The sequence below is a fragment of the Actinia tenebrosa genome, unplaced genomic scaffold (assembly GCF_029948245.1).
Source record: "Actinia tenebrosa isolate PJP-AT-01 unplaced genomic scaffold, QUT_ActTen_1.0 PGA_scaffold3__52_contigs__length_22856419, whole genome shotgun sequence".
Classification (NCBI taxonomy): Eukaryota; Metazoa; Cnidaria; class Anthozoa; order Actiniaria; family Actiniidae; genus Actinia; species Actinia tenebrosa.
This window is the reverse complement of record NW_028292580.1, coordinates 6382587-6388084: the sequence shown is the minus strand read 5'-3', so window position 1 is coordinate 6388084 and position 5498 is coordinate 6382587. Positions and strand designations below refer to the sequence as shown.

General features: G+C 41.1%; 1 pseudogene; it reads left to right on the top strand.

The window, feature by feature from the left end:
• The first annotated feature begins 754 nt into the window (after window positions 1-754).
• On the top strand, window positions 755-1635 carry LOC148908326 (uncharacterized; annotated as a pseudogene).
• The last annotated feature ends 3863 nt before the right edge of the window (window positions 1636-5498 follow it).

Genomic DNA, 5498 nt, shown 5'->3' with positions numbered 1-5498 from the left:
TCCCACGCAATTTCACTGCAGCGTTCTAGACGGAGCTGTCATGGTCCACTGCCCTCCCGTAACTGGTTCGATCACCTTTGATGATTACACCCATAAAGTCTTCATCCCCCACCTAAGCAGCCAGAGAAGTAGAAGAGTGGACGTTGTCTGGGACAAATACATACATGTACCTAATAGTCTCAAGGAGTCCACCAGGGAGAAGAGAGGCAAAGGCGTTCGACGGAAAGTAGCTGGGGGTACTAAACTACCATCCAACTGGTTGTCATTCCTGCGTGACCCGTTAAACAAACAAGAGTTGTTTCAGTTCCTATCGTTGAAGGTTGCTGGACATAACTGGCCAGAAACGAAGACAATCCACGTTACATCAGGTAACATGCAACACATATGTCAGCTATGATACTCACACAAAATATGCTGTATGTGTAATACAAAAAAGGAAATTAACTAACAAATCTTTCGGCTAAGCGACCCCCCTCAGTGTTCTACTAAGACATATTGAAAAGTGGTAACAATCATGCTAATGTGTATAACCTATGTTGGAATCACACAAAAAATGTTAACTACCGAAATGATTTTTCTCCAGGTACTTCTGTGATTTCCATTGGCTCTGTAACCGCTATAACAGATTGTACTCACGAGGAGGCAGATACGAGGGTTGTGGTCCATATCCTTCACGCCATCCAAGTTGAAGAGGTGAAAACTGTCCTCGTCCGAACCGTGGATACCGATGTCCTAGTAATCTTGGTGGGAAAATTTCATGACCTGAGAGAAGTCCAGCCGGAACTTGATCTGTGGCTTGCCTTTGGTATGGGTCGAAACTTTCGCTTCGTCAGCGTCAACTCTATTTGTGCTGTACTTGGTAAACCATGATCTACTTCCCTGCCTGTATTCCACGCATTAACTGAATGCGATACCACCTCCTGCTTCTTTGGGAAAGGGAAGAAGTCAGCCTGGCAGGCATGGGAGATATTTCCAAAAGTCACGCCCACATTCGAAATGCTTGCCAAAACACCATTTATGCAGCTTACGACAGACTCGCCCCTCTTCAAACAGATCGAGAGATACACGGTAATCCTGTACGATAAGCTCAGTCCCTTATCCGACATCAACATAACCCGGATGGAGCTATTCTGCAAGAACAGCAGAGCAATGGACAAGCTCCCGCCTACACAGGTAAATATTACTTTTTTCTTTATCACAATTTGTCTCCAATTCACTTATGAGAGGAAGAGTCAGGGGGCCAGGACGCTAACAGGACACATACTCGCAATGACAAGTTTGAACTAACCCGCTGCACCCTCTTTCCATGAAACTAGGATCAATCTCTTTCTAAATAATCCTTAATAACATCGACACTGTTGTTATTTGCAGGATGCCCTTTTGCAGCATGTCCGGCGCACCGTTTACCAGGCCGGTATCTGGACAGTTAGCAATCAGCCACAGCCACCTGTGCCATCACCAGGGCAGTTCTCGTGGTTTGAAGTTGATGGCAAATGGGTTCCGAAATGGATCACTATTCTAGTATCCAAGGCTTGTAGTGAACTGATTAAGTGCTCTTGCAAACGTGCCTGTACAAGATGCAAGTGTGCCAAGGCTTCTTTGGGATGTACTCCCCTTTGTAGATGCCAATGCTAACAAAGTAATTGCATCAAGCTTAAATGACAATCTGAAGAGTTTCAGCGATCGAACATTGTTTCCGTTATGTAGCCCTAACTTAATTCTAATAATATAGTTATCTCTTGGCGTTTCTATTAGCGCTATTTAAAAGTACATTTGTTTCGCGAACATATGTCGATCTAACAGCAGTAATTTAGGTTCAAAATGCGAATTTGAGAAAGGGAACGTGAATTGCAATAAGCTTTGGCGAGAAGGGACTGGGAACTAGTATATATCCAAAAGCCTTATGTAATGTATATGCGAAGAAATATCCAAAAGCCTTATGTAATGTCTATGCGAAGAAATGAGTAAGCATAATAGTTTCAGTCAGTAAATGTCACTACTGGCATTTCTTGTGAGCTGTTTTACTTGAAAACTGCAAATCACCACAGGTAGCCCAATTCGTAATTAAGGTAAATTTTAAAAACCCCTTAATCCCCCTTAATTGTGAGAATTGCGTTGGGCTCCCCCTCTAACATTATTTAGTGGATCCTAAGGAACATCTCTGCCAAATTTGGCGCTTTTGTCACTTATGTAACGATGGGACCTATATTTTGCCATAAGAGACCTGACTAATAGGAATTGAAATTAGATTAGCTTGGATTTTCTTGGATTTCCAACATGGAAATAATCAGAAAGAAAAACGTTATAGCAAGAGAGCATAAATAAGTATTTATGCTCTCTTGATTATAGTCATTACTTATGTAAAATGGGAATATAGTTAGGGGAGGGGGTCAAGGCTATTGCAGAGCTAGAGGGGAGGGGGGGGGGGGGTAAACATGTTTATAAATGTACATTGAAGGGTGGTCACTGATCAGTTTTAACTGGGATCCAGTAGCAAATGTTGGTAAAACAATAAAATATTTAGAGTGCAAAAACAATATATAATGTGACCCCCATTTTCGCTGTTTCTTTAGCTCGAGCTGTATCAGTGTGTTTTTCAATCTCAGACCTAACTGATTCTTCAGGGCAGGGAAATTAACGAAACTGTTTGATTTCTGAATCGTTGGGTAATGTGCCTTTTTCAATTTGTTTCTTGAAAACGTTTCTAAGAGCCGCGGATGGTAGGAAGTAGTCCTCTTCATCGTAAATGGAGGAATTCAAATTTGCATACCCAAGTTTGTTGAGCTCTTCAATTGCAATCTTCTTTAAATCCTCGTCATAGACTATGCCTTGCGCTTCTTCCACACTTTCATAATGAAGAGTATTGCTAAAGGATGGCTTAGGTTTTATTTCTCGTTTCAGGGGGGGTGTTCTTCCCTGCGCACAGCAAGAATTGTCCTCAGTAAGAGTTAATTACCGAGAATGGAGGCAATGAGCCATATACATCCCGAGGGCCGCAGGCCTGAGGGATGTATAGGCTTATTGCCGACATTCTCGGTAATTAAGTATTTTATTTATCAATTGAGAAGGTTTTCTATCAAATGTTGCTCATTATAAATGCGAACAGTCTATATATAGTTATTAACCGGGTTAATAACTATGTATTGACCTCGCATTTATAATGACGGTTATAACAAAAATAAAGCCTTGTGAATAACAAAGAAAACCGTGTCAATTGAGAAATAACATCGTTTCCTTACCTCATAGTAGCCAGAGGGGTAAATATGCCCATGTTTATCGTACCACTCTAGATTCATCCGTATCCACTTGAACCTTTCCTTGCATTCCTGGTCATCTTTATTTGCATTGGTAAATGCTCTGATATCATCATCGAGATCAGGAGACAAAGGCATCTTGTAGTGATCTAGGATAGGCGTAGCATACACTTTTGTCCTGAAGCTTGAAAATCCGTTCCACCTTTCTGCCACTTTGTTGCAGCCATACCACACATTCATGTCATTCCTGAAGTCATTGCCTGCTTTGTCGGCTATTGTTAACATATTGTTTACCGTGTCCTTGTTTATTTGGATACTTCTGCAATGATCCAGGAAGGCCTTTTTAGCATCTTTGACAGTTTTGAAGTTTTCGTTGTCCACTGCTGAACCAACTGAGGAGGAGCGACCAAGCAAAGAGTTCGCTCTCTCAGCTTCATTTGCAACGCTATCTCTTTCGCATCGCCTCTGAACACAATAATGTGAAGAGCTTTCAAGGCGGAACTCTATGGCATTGGCAAGCTTGGTTCCCAAATTACACTGCTTTTGGTCAGGCCCACCATCTACCAATCTGTAGTTAAAAGGTCTAGGTTCGTTTTGAAGATAAACTTCGATGTTTTCGGTTCTTTTTGGAAAAAACATGCGTATGCCTTCACTCCCGAAAACCATCAGCTTTTCCTGGTTTGCTGTAATATCAGCAAAGGCAATGCAGAGATCTTCAGAAGAGTACTCGATGTTATCGGCTATCTCTAGCATTAAAGAGCACGCATGAGACTCTCTCATAAAAAGCGGCTTATTGCCAACGAAATGGTTTATCCATTCTGCAGTCATTTCTAGAATGTCTCCTAAACTTGATTTAAATTGCCCTTTATCTTCAGGTTCTACGTTTGGCGACACAAATTCACAGTAGATTACTCCATCCAAACTTTTTCTTAAAATACAAATGATGGAGGTTTTTGCACCATTTTCAAAACAGTACTCAAGGTTCGTTAGTTCTTTTTCTTCTAAATACTGTATCAAATCCTCCAACTGGTAAGGGGAGATGTCTTCAGCTGTATCAACCGTAACTCCATCGATTCCACTCTTAACCAATATAGATTTAACATTGATCAGGGCGTCATAACGGTCATTCAGCTCAAGCAAACTGACAGGTGGAAGAGGTAAATGAAATAGTTGCGAGCTGAGGACTCGAAGAATGTGTTCCAGCTTTAATTGCGACCTATCAATTAACTGGATTGGTTTTAAGATACCTTTCAGAAGAATGTCGTTCCGCTCCACTGTATCAATCCAGTTGAGTAAAACTTCCAAAAGATAGTTAAGAGGTATTGAGTTTAGTGAAGTGTATGGAAAAGTCATCTTTTCTTTGGTTTCCTCATCGCCGTATTGTCTTAGCTGGAATCTCTCATTCACATGCATCAGTGCAGTTGAACTATATTCTTTTTTTGGACTTACCACAACAGCAACTTTACTCCCTACCCAGGAAATCCTTTGATTGCCATTATCTTTGTCAAAGATAATTGATTTCTCTAAAAATAAGTTGGTGTTAGGAAGAATCACATCCTTACTTTCATGATAGTCGTGATGAGGAAGTGTTTGTAAAATTGACATTGAAGCTTACCGTTTATTCCCCTTCGGTACATATTTGTGTTCTTCCTTCACCGGCCTCCAATTTTCTTCATCGTCGATGAAGTTCAGCCAAACACCACTTGCTCTAAAAGACTCCTTTGTACCAAGAACTACCGGATTTTTATTATCGGTGCTATTGATGGTAGAATAGCACCGAAGTCGAGGGAATGACGGACTAAACCTAAACATCTTAAATTGGTTCATTTTAACAAATGCCCTTGCATAATGTATATTGATTGGTGGAGGACCACTTCCCATCGTTGGCACTTTTCCGTACTTAATGGAAGCTTCTCCAACATAGTCTTTGCTTGCCGTTCGCCCTTTATGAGGAGCAAGACAACGTCTTTTAAGAGTTTTTTCTGAAACCTGATCCCAGCTCTCTTTTTCTGCGATGTTATTATGTACACTGGCCATTTTTTCCCCGGTGATTCTCTTGTCTTTTAGATCGTTTATGCTGGATGTATAATAAACATCAAAGTGCCGTCTTTGGTGCGTCAGCACACCAGAATCACTTTCCATGCTGGCCCTTTCTACTATTTCCTCCAGAACATTGGACTTGACGTCTTTACGCGGACGATGTGCAAGTTCTGATTTTTTCCGTTTTAACAAGCCATAGCCACC